Source organism: Ciconia boyciana, chromosome 8, assembly GCF_034638445.1.
Source record: "Ciconia boyciana chromosome 8, ASM3463844v1, whole genome shotgun sequence".
Lineage (NCBI taxonomy): Eukaryota > Metazoa > Chordata > Aves > Ciconiiformes > Ciconiidae > Ciconia > Ciconia boyciana.
In genome coordinates this window covers 19,857,745-19,882,265 of record NC_132941.1, presented here as the reverse complement: position 1 = coordinate 19,882,265, position 24,521 = coordinate 19,857,745, and the positions used below count along the sequence as shown (strand labels likewise).

Genomic DNA, 24,521 nt, shown 5'->3' with positions numbered 1-24,521 from the left:
AAGCTAGACTTATCTACTGCCTTTTTGAACAAAATCCTTTTGGGTCATACCTTGCAATCATTTCCCTAGATTGCACACAAAACCACACAGGCAATTATGAACCTGCTTTTGTTGACCGTCAACACTGACCATCAAAACAAGTCACCTCTGAAAACGTACAACTGCTTTGGACTGCTAATTATTCTCAGCATCACAACCCATTTTGAAACCTTTCCAACAATTGCCACAGATTCCTCCACGTATACTCTGGCACCCAGGGTTTTACCTTGCCACATCTTTCAGTCCCATGGGCCCAGGCTAAGTTTCTCACAAAGCTTCCCATCAGCTTGCTTGATCCAGATTAGGAAGAGCCTACAAAAACGGAATTCCCAAAGTGAACAGGAGGAAGGTGAATATCTATATTTTTAGCACTATTATCCAAGAGACCACTTTTTGGGCATACTTTCTTATTGTCTAAGTGACAGCCTAGCCAAGTGGAGGGAAAGGTAGAACAGAATCAAAACTAGGACAGCACCGACAGTTGTTAGGATGACGAAAAGGATGTTAGGATGACAAATACTAAAACCTATACCATAAAATACCACCTCATTTACATGCACAGGGTTTCTGGAAAGGCATAAGCTCTTGGAAAACGAAGGAGCTTACAGTTAATGAATCAAAACTCACCAATTCTTTCCTAGCATTCTCAAAAAGAAAAGACAGTACTTTCAAACCACATGAACAACCAGTAAGCAAAAGACTCAACCAATATGGCTTTATATCGTACTCTCCACATGGTGAGATTTCCAAATCTGACACCTGTTTTCTACTTCTAGTTGTCCTCAGTCAGTGAAATCTAGTTTTTAAAAATGTTCTTAGCAACATTCAACTGTTTATCTGCATAATTTCTAGCCTACCTGATAAATAACCTTGACTGCAAATAGCTTTATTCAAAATTATTTCTTTATTGAGAGGAAAACCAAAAACAACTCACACGTCATAAAAGGAATCTGTCATCCTATTCCCTTCCTATTTGCTGCCTCACAGAGACTACATCATTTCTCATACCGGCCCATAATTTCTTATAAACATCTGTAACTTTGCTAGAACTGTCTATAAAAAGGCTTGACATCCAGGTCCATTTTTGGGATGCTGGTTTGCAACCGACATATACAAGTTCATCTGCAATGCAGAAAAATCCAGTAAAATGTAAACTTTGCTGTCCAGCCATCTAAAGTCATTTATGCTAGTGACATGCTCATACGGGCCTCATCTGTAAAATGCAGTTTGCAAAACTGCATCTTGCTTTCTGGCTGTGTATCTCTCCTCAGTACAACACTCAGACTCAGGAGAATCCTGCATGAAAAGTGATATGGTTTAAAATCCAAGCACAATGCAGCTGTCTAAGTCAGGTAATTTTCTTACCTCTGGAATACAACACCAGTTGAACTGTAGAAAGATAATAGTTAAAACTTCAACAAAAAGCAGAGGCCAAACACCAGTGTTTCTTTAATTTCTGCGTTTATGTATTATCAAGTGCATGAAATCCAATTGTGACCACTCAGGCTTTCTTAAGAGATTACTTTTTCCCCATTCCACATTTCTTATGACTAGACAAAATTGAACTGCTTAATTAGCATGTAACATTTTATGTAATAATTATACAGAAATCCACACTGACCACACATTTCCCCATTAACATTCAATTAACACATTTCACTATGGAAGCTTCAATACAATTTCAACCATTTCTGCCATCAAATGGAATAGATTTTTTTTTCCATCTTGTATGTCTACTGGCATTACACAACAAATGTGTCAGCCACCTACAACTACTTCAGCTCTGACACCTTATTACTTAAGCATTTGCATAGCCCCCGCAAACTAAACATTACCTAAATTGATTTGCTTCACATTAACTTTATTATACCAACACCTAGGCACCTAACAGTATCTCAGGAGAGCATACGAATAAACTAAAATTACACTACCACATGAAAAATAACTGTTGACTTGGTGTAGCTACAAAAATATCAAAGTCCTCCTTATCTGCAAAAATTAATTTCTGAATGCTGGACTTCTGGGCTATGCTGTAAGGATATATTTAGCTGCTGCACTACAGCTCTCATCTCAGATTACACTACTATTTAAGTCTAAAAAGCAATGAACATGTTCATGAGAACATAAGAGTAAACATGCAAGTCCTAATGGAAAGTTCATGTGGACTAGGTTAAGCCATATAGAGATATGAAATTTAGGCATTACATGGGAGGACTTGGACATTTTGTCACACTTTTTAGCTCTCAAAGGTACCTGTACTAATTCCTCAATTTAAGATGGGATTTAATTTTTGCTGTCTCTATTAGTGGAGAAGAGCCTTTCCAAACCAGGTTGAGATAGAAATAGGGACATCATACTCTCAACAACTCCCAGATCACAGCTTAGCCCTGTGGTTTCCAAGTCCTTTACTCTTGAAAGGGAAACAATCCACACAAACCACAAAAGGAAGAGGATCAGAACTGAGTACTCCTCTTGGTGTCCAAGCTAAGAAATCCTTCACAGCTGCTCAAGAGTGAGATTAGTTCAGGTGCCTCCACTCTGGGTGTGGAGAGGCATAACAGTGCCCTTTCCAAAGCAAACATACAGCCTTTAAAAGGACCAGCAATGAACATGCAACCTGAAGGCCAAAGGGTAGAAAACAGCAGGGTAAAGGTGAAAGATACTGGAAAGAGTTTGGCAGCAATTCCTCTTTCCCTATAGTGCTTTTGAAAAGACTATCTGTGGCATCCACGCTTGGTGATAAGAAGCTTGAGAACAGTAGCTTGACCACAGGAGGCTGAACAACTAGCAAACCACAATTTGTGGCTGTCAAAACAATTGCCTTATGCAAGTCAATCCACCACAGAGCTACAGCTTTTGCTGCCTTATCACCAGGACCCCTGTCCAGTTCTTAATATTACAGAAAAGTCACAGATTTGCTGACCCATGCTCAGAGCTCAGATTCTTGGTTTAACCAACTTCATTTTGATGCAATAGGAAGAAATACAGCCCCTCACTTGTAGCTAAATGAATGTTAGCAGTATTAAGTGAACCCTAGCTATCTTTAGTTCCCAATAGAAAACTGACCAAAACCACATGCACGACTCCTTTAATTACTACCAACTCTAAGTAACAAGAGGAAAAGTACTCTGAGCATAGAAAACAGCTCAGAAGATTTGAAAATGGAAAGGAGGAAAAAAATACTTAAAGTAACAAAAAATTACAGAGTTGTCATAGTAAGGAAACTTGACATTTATGAAGTTGTTCCCTCAGAAGCCTTCCTGTAGCAAGCAGGCAAAAAGCCAAGTCAGGCCATTCAGGCTGCAAAAAAGAAAAAGCTGACAGCATGCAAGTGATGAACAAGCTAAGTGTGCTACACATGGAAGCAATAGTGGACACTGAAGACAACAGCCAGGATCACAATAGTTGCAGTGGTTTGTAAAGCAAAAGGTTGCATAGGCGTCTGTAGCATTAACAGAATAAAAGCATCAAATCAAATCTGAGACATCTCAGCATCTCTCATTCCAGTTAACTCCATACACCTCAAAGTTCTTGTTCAAATATGATCCAAGTATGGACTTCAACAGTTAAAGAATGTTACATTAGAGCAACAATGGCAATGAAAATGCAGGGTTTTTTTTTCTCTGTATAAATGGAGGCCTGGCTGAACTTCCTGTTAAAATAAACAGAAGCACACAATAATGAAATCAAGCCTCCGATGCAGCCTGACAGTGACAAATCCGTATGGACTAGTTTCCAGACACCTTCCTTTTAACCACCTTCTCTGGAGGGAAAGACAGTCTGAATAAGATCCCCGAAGAGTTTGGAGAGAGTCAAAGTGAACAACTAAAAATTAAGGGGACAGTCTCTCACTGAATGTAAACTGAACGAATGTAAAACCTACTAAGTTTTCTATCTGGTGAAGGCTGGATTAGATAAAACCCTCAGTACTTCCAATAAGGAAGAAAGACTGCAGACAGTAATTTATTCCTACTTTTCCACATTCAGCTGAACCACTGACAGCCATGTGTCAGTGTTGGACCTTCAGTCCAACAGACCTTACAGTTTAGCTTCATACGCTATACATCACCACAGTAGTTATCTTGACAGTAGCACAAGCGTAACATCAAAGCTCAAGTTTTAAAAACATTGGGAGAAGTGCTACAGTCAGTGAAATTTGATTATGGAATTTTTACACAATTAATACAAAACTCACTTGTCAGAAATGGTATATATTGGTTTTCCACAGCACTAATATCTTTGCTTTTTTTCCATTTACTTCCCTGACCACCTCTAAATGAGTATGTGTCACCCCGCTGCCACCACTCATATGAACTTTTAATCATTTGATTAACTTGAATATGAGCTGAAGACAACAGCAGCATGATTTAAAGCAGTTCACTTCACAGAAAAATCACCTTAATGCCCCAGAGAGTACCCTAGCCCATACTCTCATTTTCTGTGGAATCCACAAACAATTTTCATTTAAGTTAACTCACTCACTCTGATCTCTTGCTGGAACTCTAAGGAGTCTTCATCCTATCCCAGGGCTGGTGGTATGTGCTAACAGCCATGCAATAAAAATGCATAAGACAGAGTGTATGGCACATGGAGCAAGGAAAGATGTGTGGCTGCAAGGCAGTTACAGCGCTAGATAACCCAGAGAGCTTGAACTGCAATGGGCAAACCAGGACCAGGCAGGAGATGCAGTAGACCTTTCATTTGCTTCCCATAAATCCCCTATCTGTTTGGGCAATGACCACACAGTCACAAATTTTCAGAAGCTAAAAGCAACAACGCATTCACCTCTGAAGAAAAATCAACCTAAAAGCAGTAGTAGCAATGTGAGTTTAAGCAAAGCAAGCACTTTAAAAGTTCCTAGTTGTAACAAGCTCAAGACATACAAGCAACAACAGATGAGGAAGTTACGCAGCTGGATAAGTATTCATCTGCTGCTTATCAACATTTTTCTTCAACTCAAAGACTTACATCTCCTGAATTTTTACTCTATACAGGCTACCTCATGCTACATCTTTAACACATTACTGCTGTACACTTTGTAATCAGTTTCCTGAACAGCTATGGATTGACATTGCCACTACAACTCAAGGAATTTACAGAAGGTCAACAGAAGTGGCATACCTCTGGAATATCAGTAATGTTCCCTTGTGGGCTATGGTACAGTTTATATTAGCTTCAGTATGAGTCTAGAGCAGTATGCCACGTCTTCCACATTTTGGCACTCACAACAGTTACAAGATACTACACATCTAAATTCGTAAGATGAAGAAATTAGTTCCTGAAGGCAACAGGCTGTCTATGCAACAGCATTTATAGTTAGCAAGTTCTTTACTGTGTTCTGTACTGAGGATATTTTCCAGAGAAACTTAGTTTACAGTAGTGATCTTATGCTTCTCCCCAAGCTGTAATTCAGCAGGCTTTGTTGCTTATTCCTCTCCCAGATTTTTTGGTCCTGCACTCCAAGAAAGTCATAATATCATCTTTGTATAATCTTTTTACCTTTCCCTAGTAAACCAACACTTTTTTAATTCTTCTTGTCACTTAAAGTAGCTCTCCTCGGTTCCCAAACAAAAGTAGAGGGGGAGGAATTTTGTTTCAGATATTCTGGCAACAGGGAATGGTAATAGTATCACAGAAGAAAGATAAACAGGACAGCAATGTACATCCCAGTCATGAAAGCAGCTTCCAGAACTGCCCCTCTTAAGTCCACACGTGCAATTCAAATTCAGTTTGGTATTTTATAATCCTGTTCAAAATGAGAGGTATCTAATCATTTAGTCAAAGCCAAATAATTAGAATTAAGAACTCATCACACAACACCTGCACACATAATCACTTAATAGGAAGCCTTCTTTGTTTTGCATAATTGCTTGTTAAATTGTATACTGGATTTTTGAGGTGGTGGCATCTTTAAATGCTTGACTGCAAAATAGAATTAAGATTCACAAGTATACAAAAGCAATCTATTCCTCAATTTACACTGAGCTTCCTTGCAAGAACCTTACAAAGGTATATACTAGTTTGTCTACCCAGGCAGGGAATGCATTTTCTGATGACCAACAATGTCTGTGGCTGCAGTGCAGACTCTGTTCTAGGTTTAAAGTTTTCTAAAAGAGTTTCCCCAGATCTTGTAAGGATCTGATCACAGCAGTTGTTTATGAAGTTCCCACCCATCAAAGGAACAGTTGCAGAAATATGGAAAGAATCCTAAGCTGCAGAGCCAATTTCCAGAGCTTTTGCCCTCTTCAGCTGGCTGCCTCACATGCAAAGCAACAAATCATTGACCTTGCAAAAGAATAAGAAGCAGCCTAGTTCTTGGGCAGAAATCCTTGAGAAAGGGGGTAAAATGGCTTCTGCTACAGAGCTCTTTTACACATGGTAAAGTTTGTTCTAAAAGGCTAAAAGGGAATATGCATAAGGTGCTCCCATCTCTTTAAAATCTTTGAAATCCTGAGTATTGAACTCCACTAACAGGTTATCTTACATAATTTCAGACAAAAACTTATTTATATAATGTTGAATGCCCCAAGTCAAGAAAGCACAACTTTAACTCTGCTCCCTTCTCTTATCTAAATAAGATCTTTCTTTAAAGGACCCTTGATGAAAGGGCCCTACAAATCATAGATGCATATGACTAATTCCTTTCAACCATTTCAAATATCACAGCCAATGACCTTCTGAATACTGGAAGCTGTTGTGAGTTTCCTCCCATTAGCTGCACTTCTAGTTCCTGTACACCTCAGATTCCAGGCAAAGAACTATGTTGTTATGGGAATATATGCAGTGATGATATAAAAACAAATTTTCAATTATGCACTATGTATAATAATTTGGTACTATAGTTCCAGAATACTTGGTGTCTCAGTGGTTCATGCACTTAATTAAATAGCAGACTAGCTTCCCATACAATTTTAATATTCCTGAAGGGGTAGATTAATTTAAAATGCAATTAAAGTTGCATTTTAAAATAAGATAATTTTTCTCCATCACAAAAATAAAGTCTAATAAAGAAGTTATCCATCTTGGAAGCATCAGGATATCATACCTTTGGATTGTATTATTTCATTGCCACTAAAATGTTTAAGCTTTCCTTCTGTCTCCCCTTAGCCATAAAATGCATCTTCTTCATTTATTTAACTTTGTCAGAGCAGCTGTTTTGAGCTCAATATTTCTTTATACATTTTCAAAAGATAACTAACTTCTCATCTATTTACTTATGAAGATAACAGCTTCTGGCACATCCTGAAATTAACCTGCCAGAACTGCTTATGTATTTACTTGAAGTATGGAAAGCATACACAAGGAAAAAATATTTAGTAGAACAGAATATTTAAAGTGAAGTTCTCTCACAACTTAAGAAAGTGAAATAAACACACTCTTTCTACCTCTCAGAAAACAGGTTTTCTCCATAAGCCAGAACTGAGTCATAAATATTTCTATGAGAAAATATAAATCTAAACCACTTGAACTGCTCTCCATTTAAAGCAGAAATTAGCGAGCCATTTAATGAACTATTAGCAGGTCCATCAAGAGTTTAAACACAAGTTATATGCCCAGCAAGCTATCAGAATAAGCCGAATAACCAGCCTGGACCTGCCACAGAAAGTGTTGGAAGTCAACCCTATAGGGGGGACAAAAAGAAGCAAGGGGAAAGGAATGGAGAAAGTCATCAGCTCAAAAAACCTCACACTACCACCACCCCCCAAAAAATAAATGCCACACCAAACCAAGCAACAAATATTCTTTGCTGTGGCTGCCTTGGGAAGTAAGGGCCCTCTGGGACTGAACTCAAAAGCTGCTCTGGAGCAGGTGTTAGAGGGATTTTGGTGAAGAAAAAGCAGGGAGAGACTGTGATTTATTTTTTTTTTAAATAAAATAAAAACAATGCCTTAGCTTTAACTTCAGGACAAGTATTTCAAGGCCTATTCCAAGGGGTCTTTCCCCACTGCCAGAAAAGTCAAAGGAACACCCATGTAGCTTTACAACAGTCTACACAATTTCTTACAAGCTTTACATTTCCTCAAATATGAATTGACACGACTTTCTAAAACTCAGTCATAGTACTGAAGTTTTCTTTATTATGTTGTATAAACTGGCTCTGCATCTCAGAGTGCAATTTATTACAGCAACACCAAGCAGTTCTCGCAAAGTTTCAATGTGCCTCACAAAAAGAACTTGTAGAATAATCTTTGAACTATGGGTCCCTTTTAAACACACTTCACTAGGATAGTCAGCATAAAAACATTAAACCAAAAGTTGCACATTTTGTAGTCATAACATCCAGTGAAATACTGTACTTGCAACAAACTATGCTTGTCAGCAGCATACAAATACATAACCTGAGGCTGTAGTAAGTTTTTGAAGAAGTTGAATGACAAAATATTGGCAAACTTCCTAGAATTCAATTTGAACAGAAGTCAAGGACACTTTGGCTCCACTGCGGGATTAGTGATATAGCACAAGCCCTACCTATAATGAAGAATGTTTCGGTTGCAACTTAAACTTTGCTTATGATCAGCCTTTACAAGCCAAAAAGCCAAGTCCCTTGGGAAGCTCTGCCTGAACAGCAACTTTATTGTTAGACGTGTGCAGGTTGGCTAACTTTGGGTATGCCAGGCTGAATATTCCCTCCTCTGTAGGAGAGGCCATTTTATAACTGTTTCCTCACCCCTAAAAGCAGTTTCGTTTTCCTCAAAAAAACCCACACCACAATGCAACAGAAAGTTAGTATGTAATTAAGATTTGTTACAGCCTATTTAAATGAACTAAAACTAGGGGCTTGAAAGAGTTAATCTACAAATATGCACAGTGAAAGAAAGTAAACAGAGCAAGTGAAAGATACCATTTTTGTTCTTTTGCAGTATTTTCATTGTCTTCAAATCTGGAATATGTCAGTGTTTCTCTCAGTGTTCAGAGCATTTAAAAGTTAAGAGCTTTAACCCATTATTTCAACTTAATTTAAGGCTCAAACTGCCAGAGTTATTTCCTATTTGCACAATAAATGTCAACACCTGAAGATAATTTAGTGTCCATCTACAAACCAAGCAGTGGAGCAGTTCCATCGAATAAACCATTCTTGACTTCACAGCCCAGTAGGAAGAAGAGACAGTTCTGAGTTCAGAGACACACAGCATGGAATATAGTAATTCATAAAATAAGGATAACATGGCAACTATAAAGTTCATTAGCAAGCAAGATCCACAGTCAAAACTATTTAACTGTTTCACTGTCGAACATGAAGCATTTTTAAACATGTGTTTATATTCTCTGGAACAGAAGAGCCAAATCTTCCGTGCGATAGCTGTGATCATTAATGTATACATAGTAACAGCCCTGAACATGAGGAACAAATATCAGCAGGGCAGTAAGAGGCTGAAGCAATCTTTAGGGGTGAAAATTCCAGATAAGTCTGAGTGTTCATACTTCACAATCAAGTCAGTATCAAAGTCAAGTTAGTATTCAAACAATTAAATGCAACTGATACTCAACTGTATTGACACAAGAAAGCCATGTCAATGGAGAGAGGAATGTCAGTAGGAGAAAAAAGTGAATTTTATTTACACCTGAACGTTCTTGTGCCTGAAAATAGCCTCAAACAAAACACTGGGAAAGCTAAGTTACCAGGCCACTCTTCATTTAAAATAAAAAAGTCAAAATGCTCATCACATGATGAAGAAGTGTCATTTTCAGAGCAGGATAACTGATGAAGATATCAATAGATTCTCTCAAAGGGAGAAGTGCCGTTTCCAGTCACAACATTTGAACCACATTTTGACTGAAGTGTTTTCGTGTTTCTGCCTCCAGTCATAGTAAGTTGAGTTGATGATAAAAAAATAATCTAGCATTTCCCATTTTCGAACTGTCACAGTATGAAATCCTTGCAACAAAATCAGTTTTTCCTGTTCAAATGTTTCTCTAGAACCCAATTATTGCTGCATGACAGGTGTTTGAAATACTATGTAGTGTTTAATATGGCATTCCCAGTAAGGAGCACCTGATTAATTGCTCTTGAGACAAACATTTTTTTCTTTTCCAGTGTTCTTGCTAGAACATTTATTTCAGCAACCATTATCTTCATTTTCCATTCCTCTACAGATAACACCATTTCCTCCAGAGTATTTGTTCAAATGTGATATTCCTAGTCTTATCCATTACTTTGCAACAACAAAACAACACAAAGCAGCAAAGGCACCCAACTAGTCCCCAGAAGCTGGTCTTATTAGGGACCCTCACTCAGTTTTCTGAAATAAGAGACATGAAACATTACATTCAGATGTTCATTGAAGAAAACACACATTGCAAATTACACACTTTGTAGATGCCTGAACTAGAAAGGCCTTTTAGCATGCCTGCTAAAGCTCCAGCTACAGAGGCAGTCAGGAGGGGAACCAGGCAAGAACAAAGGCAACAGAACTTGCTGAGCATGAGATCAGTGAGGAAAGCAAGTCAGCTCCTACAGCTACAGTGCTTCAGTTCCTGAAGCCAGCCCAGACATCTCATCAGAAATACTTCCTCTAATGGGACATTCCCTGGGCATTTAGAAAGGATGCTGCTTGGACAGCAAGACTTGTTTCCAAACTAAGCAACTGCAACAAAATAAACTACAAAGCAAATCTTTCTATGCATTTACCATGTACCAATATACTAATAACTCATCCAAATAATTCACATGCCGAGAACACTGACATGAGGTTAAACACCACATATACTACATGATATCCTGTCAAAGGTGAAAGTTCCTAGTAGCAAACTCCAGACTGTCAAATTAAATCTTATAATATTCAGTTATTTTGAATGCTTCCCTATATTCTTTCTCCTCCTATTGATACAATTTTATAGGTTATGCACTCAAATACTTTCCCCAAGATTGTAAGACTGTAAAATAACCTCAGCCATTGAAGAGACATACATTTTATTAACAGAATTTTCTGCTATCTTCTTTACATTTAATATTTTCTTTAAGGAATAAAGATGTAAAATGCAGTTTTAAGACAGCAGTGCCTAAACTTTGGTTATTGACCACCTGCATGTACGAATCACTAAAGCCTAAGTTCTATAAAATAAATGCTGCTACTAGCCACTTGTTTTGCAAGGCTTCTTAAAGCACACACATCACACTAACTACTACTATCTATCTTGGAGGTACATAGAACTTTAAATCACAGTAAAATATTCCCCCATACCATTGTACTTACTGGTTCCTTCCTGCCAATCTGGGATCTTAGATTATTGTAATAGGTCAACAGGACACTCCAGCAGCAAGCAAGACCCAGATGTTAACTCACAGCAGAGTACTGTTGGGAAAAAAAACACACAGGCATGGGGAGAAAGAAATATTTTAAATATTCTACCTAAGCAAAGAGGTTACTGAAAGCAACAGCATGCTATGACACTGCTCTTCAGAATGAGACATACCAAGCCAAATAACAAAAAAATCCCAACAACTTGAAATGTGGCAGCAAAGTGACCCATACACCAGTCCTTCAGAGTGAAGTTAATAACAAACCAGCGCAGCTCATATTACAGAATTTAGCTGGAGTGACCTGACAGCAGCAACTGCTATCCAAACATACACGAACTATGGCAAATCTATAGTGTTTGATCAATGCTCCCAAGAATGTGCATATTGAAGATGTGTAGAGAAAAAGGAAACTCTTGATAATTTTCAGATTTGCAGTGTCACTATTTCTATCACCCAACACTTCTTTATAGACAAACTAGCATTCTTTTCAAGATAACTGTGGTAAAATGCTATGGCAAATCAGTGACTCTTCAGGCACCTAGAAGCTGTTTGTGAATCCAGTTTCCTCTTTAAATGCCAAAGTCATTTGTCCTCACTGACATCTATGAATCTGAAGGTCACAGTCTGAGACTGTCAAAAACTACAATACTTTGGCCAAATCACAACAGAGTACCTTTAAGAAATGCCATATTTTGCATACCTTTTAAAAATCCCATATTTCATTCTCATGCAACTCACCCATTCAACATTGACATCTTTGGGCTAAAACTTCATATAGCAAACTAAGCAAAAAAGTTACACTAGAGCCAGTAAAGGAGTAGATATTGTAATCAAAAGAAAGATTTTCAGCCTACATGAATGTTAGAACTTTGGTGCTAAGGTGTTAATTTGAGGAGAAATGCACTGTCTACAACTAAAGTGCTTCTTCCTGGACCTCATCTCCCTTTCAAATAGCTGAAATTCAGATTACATGGGTCGAACAAATAACTTTTCTTATTTTAATACTTACCTTTGGAACTTGCAACATGCTCACAAAGTTTTTAACAATTACTCACAGTGTTTAAATAGAGCTTAGAAGCTGCTGATGGTGTTATCCAGTGATGCAAATACACATGCAAACATATATATGCATGCAGATATACAAGATATACAGGGTACCTTTTACTCCTGACTGGTTTCATTACTCCCAGCCTCAGTAATGAACATGCCACTACAATATGCTGTTTGAGATTCCAAGGATTATTTTACAAGTGGTTAGCTTTTCACACACAAAAAAAATCTAGGAAATGAAGTCATTTGTTGGTTTTGAAACTATTTCAGCCATCACTACCATTCATTTTAGCACTGTTGCTCATCTATGTAGTAAAGCTGGACATTTCAAAAGACATCAGTTATTCACAGCATGAGTGCCTGCCTGCTTGCCCTCCAATACAGAAGGGTATCAAAGTCCACTATTCTACAACTACTCAGGGTAATCTGCAAAACTTATTAAAGCAATGTAAAATATTAGTTTTTTCCCTTTAATTAAAAAATCTGAAGTGTATTAATAGCTTTTCTTCAGTTTTAAGGCTCAGCAGGAGGTACTTCATAGACATGGACAGAGGAATTTAAAGCCATTTCATCTCAAGACTTTACAGATAAGGGCAATGATAATTTTATCTAAGAAAACTGAAGGCATGCCAGATAAATTGGGGATTCAAAACAAACCTACACTGTAATCTACTCTTAGGTAACTATCTTACCTTTAGTCCTTACTGGAACCATCATATGCCTGCTGACACCAGACAGCAACTTTATTTCCTCTTCTACAAATTTCTCTGTTGCATGGTTTAGAAACACAAATACGAGGTGGCAGAGAGAAAGCCAAAACTAATCCTAAAAAATTTACTCTCATATATCAAATAAATATCTTCAATTGTAACTGAAAACTGCATGCAACTTGTCTACTAGAGTAATGCTAACTAGAGACAAACTTACAGCTCATTGATTTGACATTCAGTATTATTTCCTCATGCATCAATAAAGACATTTTGCATTTTTTGATGATTTAAATGTTTAAGACAGACCGGATTATCCCTCACCTCCATACTCAACTCATGCAAATACTGAGCCAGCGCTCTAAATCCTTCTCTGCAACTGGGTTGATTGTGTAGATGAGCAGAAGCGGCTCTCCTAGAAGCATTGTCACTTATTTAGTTTCTGTTCTGGAGGAATAACTAATTATATGTTCTCAAGATACTTTTGGCACTACAAATCTGTACCATCCTAGTGCCCCAAAGGGACATTGTCAGTGCATCCGTTCTGTTAATATGACTGGGAATGAGAGGAGCTGTGGCATGGGGCACAGTCTAAGACAGACTGGAACGCCCAGATGCCCACATAAAGCAGCGGCTCAACAGGAAGCTTGTCATTTAAAGGATGTTAAAAGTTAAGCCCACTCAATCATAGTTTGCCCTGTATCTGCAATTACCTCCCTATTTTACTAAAATGAAATTGTTTTCTTATAGTAGCTCAACTACTAGTAAACTCCCCCTGAACAGCCAAAAGCATTGTAAGGAATATCTTCCACTCTCATCATGCTTTCATTCACAGCATTTTACTGGTGCAGACAAAAGTCGCCAAGAAATGTCACAGCAGCAGTTAGCGTTGCTTCTCCTTTGCTCAGCCACATGGAATAAAAGCTAACCACTCAAACTGAGTTGCACCATAGCTTCCCCTCCCTTACCCTCAGCAGCCCACACATTCATTCACATACATAATTGGTTCACACTAAAACACATTTCTGCACCTGCTTGATCTTGAAGTTGTCTTTCAGACTGGTCTGCTAATAACAAGTCAGGTGAAATTTTCAGTGCAACTTCTTAAGGGACTTTAACAGGGTATGCCACACTGAGATATCCCTTTTAGCAATGCAAAATAAACTGTACGCCTCCATGTCACAAAGAACAAAATTATTCCAGGCACAGGAAATACATTTCTGTCATCTTCCAGGACTGGAATTCATGACTTCACATTTACTTAAAAAGAAAATGCTAATTAATGAACTAATTAGGTTTTTTTTCCCCTGATGTATTTGATAGCTAACAGCACAAATTACTAGCTTTTCTACTGCAGCAGAATCTTCTAGACTGCGAATAGCCTATCTTGAACATCTGCCTTGCTGGTTACTTGCTCAGACTGACAGCAGTAGGCAGACCCACTTGAAAAACCTGCTGTAAGTGTTCAATGCTCCAAAGACTTTCCCGTCCAACCCTGGAGTTAGTCTATCTTTCCCCCCCAAAAAAATGCTTACAGAAACAGCAGCTGTCATTTCCATCATCATGAACAGAAGAGACTCACAGTAACACCTCTGAGAAACTTTTCTGTAATATTCAGCTTGCAAATTTGGCGAGTTTGAATTCAAAATGTTAAGAACAGCATTCCAAAACCATGCTATTTGAGTTTGTCACTATCTTTATCTATAGCCCAGCTAAATACTGCTGACCTGTCAGAGATACTGGTGAAATAGTACCTCAGAGCATCGAATGCCATGTTGAGTTCTGAGGTCTCAGCCCTGCAACTGTAAGACTCCAGCAATCCACTGGATGAGAACTCTGGGGAATGCAACATTGCCAGCACTGTTGTAGTGTTGGGTGAACTCGCTGCACTCTTGCAGAATTCTTACAAGACTGGTTGTTCCGAAAATGGGAAACTATGATCTCTGTATTTTTAAGATACAGAATGTAGTATTATGCTACAAAATTCTACAATGAACATTCAGAGATGCCTTCTCCTGCGTACGTAGTGCACACCACAGATCAGGGAACAGTAAGGACTTGTAGTCTTTCTGCACTTAGATATTAGCAGCAGGCCGTAAATAGTACTGAAAGAATATTCAGATTCTTCTCTATGACAGCTGGGTTGAATTTAAAGATGCTCCAGTTTGTGCATGTCAAAGTCCTTGCAGTGTTGAGTAAGAACTACTGCTCAGACCCAGCTTTCAAATGGTTACATAGAACAAGAAAACATTGCCAAGGTACTGAATATCAATAAGCTAGTCACTTAAAAATAATTAGATTCATCTCAGTGAAGTACAGATGGTTAACACAAAACTGATCTCATTTACATGCAGTTCAGCTAGTTAATTATATTTCACAGATCTTCCCAGACTGATATTAATATAAATATTCTGATCTGTTGCTGTTTTCCTCAATAACAAAAAAATAGCTGATGATAACTTCTAAATCTGATGACTCTAAATTACCCTTGTCTCAAGAGATAGTTGATGCTCTGTGATGATAATTATACCTTACTAGTGGGCCTAGCACTCTACAACCTCCTGCAGTTTCACATAGGATGCCTTAATCCTTGAAATACACAATTTATTCATGGTATATGTACGCAATGGCCTTGGCTGCAACAGAATAGCCATGCAAAGAAGAAAGAGATGAAGTTGAGTAGCTTCTTTCATGTATTTTAGAGACTACTGCTGAGCACTGAAAAACAACACAACTGTAGTTGTTTCTTAATCTCAACAACCAAAAGTAAAAGTATTCCTCTCTCCCCTTCATGTCAGACAACAACCTTCTCTCAGTGTAATGGATTTGACTTTCATGCGGGTCCAAGACTTCCTAGGACAATCAAATGCAATCTTATGGCCAACCAGCATGGTCAGCATTGCCAGAACACAATACAATAAAATGGACTGGAAAAAGTTCTGGGCTGTGTGGGAACCTCAAAGAAACCTGCAAGCTGTAAGAGTTGCTTTAGTTAGATTTCCTGCTATTGTTTCAACCATTCTTCCATGGCATCCAAGAATAACAACAGGGCTAGTAAGTGCATACCAGGAAAACTAGGCAAGACATTACATCCCTAGATACATGCACATACACATTTAAGATGCACTTGGCAAGCTGTTATCCAGTGAATTCAGGCTTATTAATACGCACTTCAAAGCACAATGGGTACTAGCATTGATGACGTTGCCTGTAAAGCACTTGCATATTATCTTCTTAGCCTCTAGCGGATTAGGTGTGTTAAAATAACATGTCATGGCACTGATCAATACTGGATGACTTGTTTCTTCTATTGACCCAAGGCTTGTACTAAAAGTATATGAGTGTGAAATAGATATAAAAATAAGTCATTCTGTTACCTTTTACACAAAACTGGCCCTCAAGTACAGAAAATAATGCTTAATTAACTTTTAATTGACAAAATTTAATTAGTACAGTGGATGTTTCCAAATAATTTCAACAGAACAAAAGTCAATCTATATTTGCATGGCCTGATGTATTGAAGCATGTTGCACAGTAATTATAGTTATTCGAGTTATTAAACACCTATTAGACACTTCAAAAAAAAAAGGCTACATGAAAGTTAAATTAGGTAGAAAATTCTGCCCATGAATGTATGTCAACTGAGGTAAAAAACCTCAATTTAAAAAAAAAAAAAACAACTAACTGCTTGGAACTTTAATTGCATCAACAAATTTGCAGCCACTCAAATTCTGATGTGCAATGCCAATTGCAAAAGCCTGCAGCGGTATAATTTGATCCTACCAAGTATGTCATACACAATTAACTAACTGCAAGACTATCAGGTCATTTAACTGGTACTAAACTATAATTTCTAACCTTGCCCAAATCAGATGGCTAAGTTGTAATTGGTACCATAACAATACCATCAGCATATACTGATGGTCCATCAAGATAGGTCTTCAAACACTCAGCCAACTTCCCTGACAGTGGCCAGTATGAGTCCAGGCAACGAAATACTCTTCAGAAGCATCAGCTCTTCAGGAACAGACATTGGGTGAACCTCACAAGAAAATTCAGAGAACAAACTCTTCAAATATAGAGTGCTCTGAGGCAGACACTTTAATAGTGATCTTCCTGTGCAGCATAACTTTCAGGACCCAGAAACTCCAAACATAGCAATAAAGCTACTGTTACCATGACACACTCACACTCCCATAGGCAAAGTCTGCAGAATACAATGCAAGACTTGCTATTGCTTTTATGTGTTCAGTTAACACCAAAGATCAGTAGGTTTCAAATAAACACTCTTTCAGTTCTAACTCAGTTCTTGCAGCTTCACTTCATACCCTTCTGCAGTTCTGGACATCCAACTGGCATTACCCTGCTCATTTCTCTCAAGAGATAATTTCTCTCTATGGCATATAATAATAAAAATTTTCCAAAATGGCACCATGCTTTTCACATTGATTTGGCTATGACTCGAAGAAAGCCCTTAAAACAAACACAGGGTTGTTTGCTTGCTTGATATCCATTTTCCCTTATGCACATTAAGTGAACTTGTCCAGGATAACAGCTCAGTCACAGTCAATGCCTCCATTAACAAGTCACCCACTGGTATTTAAAAATTACTTCCATCAAAATCATTAATGTGGAAACTGTGGTGTAACAGTGACTGCTGAGTCCTTTCCATTTGCATTAGCATTCAGAATAGGTGCCTAAAGTCCACTCTTACCACCTTCTCCTCCCATCTGCTGCCTCTATCTCTAGATGTGATGAAAGTAAAAAGCACAGAGATTCTCAGAGCTGCACTCAGAGCAGCAGCAGTCTGCCATCTGGATGGTTTTATGTAGGGTTACAGAAAAATAATTTTGTTTACTTCTCAGACAACATGTGTTTAGTACCTTGTGACAAGAACATTCATCACTGTTACAATGCCCATACAACTCCGCACAAGTCAGCAAGCTAGTGAAAGAAGGCTTACTAACAGTAAAAAAATTACATTTGAGAGCTGTTTGTTATTCTCTTATTCAAATTGGCCAAAATAACAAAACGGATATGATACAACCTTCAGATCTTTGAAAGAGCTAGCTTTTCTTCAGCTGAAAATAGCTGAAAATACCTTTTTGCAGGTAAAGGACCCTGTCCTTTCCCATGTTTACTCGGAAGAGTCAGGAGAAGAGGAAAAAAAAAGTAATACTAAAGAAATCACATGAAACAACATTGATTCTGAAAGTCAAGTTATTATTTTAAAAAGCCCATAAATTTATGCAAGATACAAGGATGGCTAAGAAAGAAATAAGTCTCCTGCCAATAAATCTGCTCCCACGTGGGTTTTTTTCCCCCTCTTCAAATCTATCCACTCTCCCCTTCAACTCTTACTTGCTCAATTTTTAGGAGAGATGCAAATGAATGTCAGGAAACACATTAAAAGGAAACTGTCCATTATAGTGTTTAATTGCATACTACAACTTAGTTTAAAACAATCACACAAGAAACTGAACCATGTAAACTGAATTTTGCTCAAATAACTATTTTCTTCCCAGAGGTCCACTGCAACAAGACAACGAGACTAATAACCTGCATGGAAAACAAGAGATTAATTATCCCAGCTGTAGTCAAGCAATGCTGCATAACCTGAGCTCACCTGAAGGCATTAAAGCAAACTTAGCATCCATAATTGCACTCCAGAAGAAACCTTTTTAACCAACCCGAACTAGATGCTCATAATGCTGGAGGACATTAACAATCTCACCCCTAGCAAGCCGACCACTTCTACTAAGAGAACTACATTCCCTGGGGGTGCAGTCCCCTATCTCAGTCAGCATTGCCACAATCCCATCCTTCCCTTTACCCCACTATCCAGTTTTTCCCATGCACACCTTACACTGGCACTCAGCCCTGCCCATAGCTAAACTATCCAATTTTGTGTCCCTCCCCACCCCCCTTCTCCACAATATTAGTTTTCAACTAGGCTGAAATTGCCAGCTCTCTGGACAGTCAGGCCAATGCTAAGGTTGACACAAGGGAAGAAGGGAGGAAGAGCAAGACAGCACTAATGTCGGTTCAATCTAAACCAACCCACTTTGGAATTGCACCCTTAGAGAAGTGTTTCTACATCAGTAAACATTATATACACTATCGGCTTCCTTTCACACACAGTGCTTATCAAGATACATGTTAGACCTGAGGGACTCATGGTAACAGAAAAGGCAAAGGTCTTCTCTTCACAGCAGTCACAGTACCTGTTCCGACACGAGGACAACATGGCCTAGATACAGGATGTCAACAGAAAAGCCAAACTTCTCATGTTCTAGATGAGGGAGGAAGAGCATACCAGAATAAGACTTTGCAGTCTAAGGGTAAAGGTATCAGGAAAGCCCACCCTGCCAATCTAGCCTTTTAAATCCTTTATGAAGAGAAAATACCCAAGCACAGATGCTCCAGAAGTAGCAAGAAATAGCTTAAAGAGGTTCTCCATCAGATTCAGTTATTGTCAGAGTATATGAACAACAAAGAAGTTCAAAGTCAGGCTATCTCTTTTGCTGTTTTCACTGTACTAGAAAAGGTAAACTGACGTGCGTGTAATTTTGCACAAGAACGAGCTTTTTCAGACAAAGATTTATGCATATCTGCCTAATAAACAGGTTTCATTATCACAGTTTTTATAGCAACACAATCAGCATTCAGTTTATATTCCAAGTTAAGAACAGCATTTATGGCAACTTCTGTCAAAGGCAGATGGCACAAGGTTATCACCTTTCTTAAACAAATTATTATGCTTATTTACTCCCAAAATTCACTCATTTCACCTATTTCAGCACAAGCCATTTACACTATATAGCTAATGGGATGAGAGGGATAACATTTAATAATTAATTTATATAAAGATTTCAGATACTTCATTGCAATGCTTGTAGGAAACTACAAGTCACATGGAATTGAATACAGTGTTTTATTAACATCAGGTTGGATACGACGGTCACCTCTACTTTCTATGTTTGTGCCCAAGAATAATATTCCACAGCTAGGGAGACTGCATTTTATTTCTCAGTTGTAGGGCTGTAACCAGCTAAGAGATGACCCTTCTATCTTAGTAGCTAAAGCAGCTACCTAAAATGCAGGGCAGCAAAAGTTTCTCCATCCTGTCCTTAAAACATTTAATATGAAAAGCGTTCCCAGCATTTGAAACAAGTCAAATTTCCCAACTAGCGCAAGTTTGACTAAAAATAGGATTTATCATGTCGTATCAAGATGCTTTCTCATAGCTGAAGGAGCATTGAATATGTGAGTTCCCTGCAAACATATGAACATATCTTCTAGTTTCACAGATGCTACAGATGTCAAAGCTTCTTGTGAACGTAAGTTTGTAGTGCACAGTATAGTTAAACAGCACAGGCCTTCACAAACACAAGGAAACAAATAGCCTTGGTTACAACAAAACCAGTAATTTTTGCAAGCTACATTGCTCTGGAATGATAGCTGGCTTTGTCCTCCTCCCAGTTCTCATTTAAGCCTTTACTCTTAATAAAGGCCACAGATATTGCAGCCTACTTTATTTAGCCGCCATTCATTTGGAATAAATAGAGGCTTTGTTCACCAGTTTGAAATACAGAAAGAAGACCTACCCCACACACTTGACAAGCAAGCAATCTGGAATGCAACAGCATAAAGGTCTTCAACTATTAGTGACTTTATGTTTACAAGATATGAGTTTGTCAAGAAGCTGTCAAAGCTGAAGAGTTAAGACATTAGCAGTTCTCCACCTTACTGAATATACCACAAATGTATGTACTAGCAGCATATAGCACATTTAGTCTACTTGACTGTCAGATCAGACTGCTTTGCAGCCCAGAAAGTCAATCGTGTCCTGAAGCGTGGCCAGCAGGTCGAGGGAAGTGATTCTCACCCTCTGCTCTCACGAGACTCCACCTGGAGTATTGAGTCCTCCTCTGGGGTCGCCAGTGCAAGACAGACATAGACCTGTTAGAGCGGGTCCAGAGTAGGACCATGAAAATGGTAAGAGGGCTGGAACAGCTCTCCTATAAAGAAAGGCTGAGAGGGTTGTTCAGCCTGGAGAAGAGAAGGCTCTGGGGAGATGTTAGTGCAGCCTTTCAATACTTAAAGGGAGCTTACAAGAAAGATGGACAGAGACTTTCTACCAAGGCCTGTAGTGACAGGACAAGGGGCAACCGTTTTAAGCTTGGATTGGACATAAGGAAGAAAATTTTTTTATTATGAGGGTGGTGAGACACTGGAACAGGTTGCCCAGAGAAGCTGTGGATGCCCCATCTTTGAAAGTTGGATGGGGCTTTGAGCAACCTGACCTAGTGAAAGATGTCTCTGCCTATGGTAGGGAGGTTGGACTAGATGATCTTTAAAGATCCCTTCCAAACCAAACCATTCTATGATTCTGTAATTGTTATTAATAAGCATGTTGAGACCAGCAACTTCCACTGCACTGCAAAGAATCAAAAAAGCATGAATACCTAAAACGTTGCATTGTTTCCTGGTTTTTTTCATGTTATTCCGATTACATTGTAAGATTTAAAGGTTTTAGTCATTTCCTCTGACCATTTCAAAATTCCCACTAATAACTTCCTTAAGGAATTTATTGTTCTGTGAAAAGGATAATTGAGAAAGATTATACTTCAAATCTGAATCAAGCACACTTTCCTGAAGTATGAAAGGCATCTCACTGCAGTACTCCAAGTGACAAGAAGTGATCTGTTCCATTACTAGACAGTGATCTGTTCAAATGTACTAGACAGTTGCAAGTGAAATTCCTAAATACACAGTGTGGAGAACCAACAGCCTCAATTTTTGCAGAAGTGTCACATTCGAACATACTTCACCAAAGAGGAGTTAATGGCTTTTGACCTTTTCTTATTTTCCTCATACAAGATATATGGGTTCAGGGTTTCTTTATCAAGCCATTTTACACTCACATTTGTTATTCTCCTTTCTTTAAAGGAAAATGTCAGTAGGAATAAGCTGAAAGTAGGGCAGAGATCACCAACAGAGATGGGAGAAGAGCAACAAGGTGACCAACACAGCAGTTCATTTCCTTAATTAACATTTGCACTCGACACTGCAAAAAGCCATCCCATCATGCTGAGCTAATACCATCTGCAACACCACCACTTCTCCAGTTCCGCTGTTTTGAATTACAGCTTATCTTAAGCTTAGCTCTACGATTTCAGAAACCACTTAGAAGGTGAGAAACTGTAGCCAATGGAATTGTAGCTGTACGAAGCAGGAACAGCTGTTCTGCTGTCCAACTTGTAGAAGCTAACCTATGCTGTAATTTTATGGCTCAAAACGTAGACAGCTGTAAAATCCCCAGGCTCCCCACTCACTACCTTTTACCTTTAAGAGACTTGCTCTTCTTCGACCAAGAAGCACACCTGGATTCTCGTACACAGCCACGACAGGGTAAACACTCTCCTCTTCATCTACATAATACCTTTAAAATCCATAACTCTTTCTTGGAAAGACGAAGAGCTAAGATCTCATGGGAGACAGCAAAGAATTGGCTTAGGAGAAGGGTGAAAAGAAAAGACAACAGGGCAGTTTCATTCAGCAAGTAACAGAGTTGGGGAGTGACAAGTTAAAATAACAGTTCTGGCTTAATGGGAAACATCTACGTAAACACAGGTTGCATATGGTAACAGAAAAAAGTGAGGAGAATTTGCCCCTTGAAAGAGAATTTTGAGTGTCTGACAATCTTTCTGTTGAGGGCTATGTGGGTGATTCAAATTTCTGTCTTATTTTTTTGGGGGGAAAAAAAAAAAAGACAGCTATTCAACAAAAAAACCCCCCATGTCTAATATTTCAGTCATCTAAGTTTAAGTCCAGAAGCCACCTTTGTAAATCCAAAAAAGTTCATAACCACAAGACAAATTTGTATCAAAGTCATCCCATTTGTCTGCATTTTGCCTACATTCTAAGCGTTTAAACTTGAAGTGGCAAATCAGGTGAAGCAGACATTGGACCTCATCTTCCACCTGTGCATCAAAACCATGGACTAATACTAAGACTGCTATCTGGTACTGCTTGATACTGGGACCTGGCCCCATCAATAGCTCTGACCAAAAATGTCAAACATTTCCAAAGAGATCACTCTGCTGATTCTGTAACTTTACCAGTGGGTATAAAAGTTGGTCTGACATCTGCCACCATAACCCTTCCTTATCATTTAGATAACGTCACCTCCCCCTAGAAGTCCCTTCCTTGTCAGTGCTTTAGACTTCTCATTTAACAGCTCCATTCACCTCGCACTGCAGGTCACTTCCTCACATTGCTCCCCTGTCCTCTCTCAGACAGGGAAGTCTGAGCAACCTGTTTTCTCATTGCACTCCTACCACAGATGCCTTCTGCACTGTGGTTCATACCTCACCCATGGTAGGTAGCAATCCAAGTGCATGCAAGAAGGAAAAGGTAAACCTCCACTTTTGAGATAACTTTTACCAAGAGCAGCTTCTTCTTTCTCATTACACAAAACCACTGACTTTTGATTCCTTACATTTCTGTCTTTAGGACACAAAAAACCCCAAACTTCTCCTGTTACATAGCTCTGAAGTATACACTGTTTCCACCCTCATTCACACACTCATGAAACACTTATTTGAACAAAGACAATTCCATAGCTACCAAATCAGTGCCAAACTTGAGTTAGAGTATTACACTGACCATGCTGACATCATCTGGGGAGCTTAGTAAAGAAACAGGAGGAGCAAATAGATACAGTTTGTCAAACTAACCTAGCTCTTTCACAGGAATTTATACAATTACAGCCTACAACTTTAGTATAACAGCAGTCAGAGGATTCAGCGATTGGTTATTAGAGAGAGACCACCCGTGTGCATGCACACACGTGTAAGGGAAAATTGTGAACATATCTCCTCTGACCTTAAGGATCAGGAAAACAGGGACATGGACTTTTCAAGCCATTTGAATTACTTAAGGTTTTCCCATTATACTTTCAATTATGCAGCAAGGGCTTCCCATCCAGGGAAAATTATCTGGTTTTCAAACCAATGGCTGATACACAAAGAAGCTTAATTTCTTCAAATTGCAATGACCATACTGCAGATGCATTACACATGACCATGGACAAAGGCACCAGAACTGGCACAAGTTCTTCTGGAAGAGAAGAGCCAACAACAAAACCACTCTTTTGGGTTTCAGTCACTTGAAATTGAGCTGATATCAAGTTAACTAAAGCATTAGCAGGATTTTAACAGCATGTTGCCTAGCCAGTTACAAAATAAGGCCCACAGAGATATTCAAAGCAAAAGCTGTTAAACATTATATGATTTCTGGCAGGTCTGTTCAGGTCCTAACCTGAAAGATTCTACAATTTGTCTTAGATGTATGCTCAGCAAGTGTCTGGAAATTTTTTAATTAAGCAGCACACATTCTCTAGGATGCATTTAAAGGATGCATTCCTTAAAGATCAACTACTTGTAAACTCTGATTTTTTTTCAGTTTTTAAAGGAGTG

The 24,521-nt window shown here is 38.6% G+C and overlaps 1 protein-coding gene across 7 annotated transcripts in view; it reads right to left on the bottom strand.

The window, feature by feature from the left end:
- TLN2 (talin 2) overlaps positions 1–24,521 on the bottom strand; it is a 224,626-nt gene that overhangs the window by 178,427 nt on the left and 21,678 nt on the right. For 5 of the 7 annotated variants that reach the window (XM_072871155.1, XM_072871160.1, XM_072871154.1 and 2 more), the window contains exon 2: positions 11,235–11,333. The exons of the other annotated variants lie outside the window; for them this stretch is intronic. The gene's annotated coding sequence lies outside the window, so the exon portion shown is untranslated. The remainder of the gene's footprint in view (positions 1–11,234; positions 11,334–24,521) is intronic. 7 annotated transcript variants of the gene reach the window in all.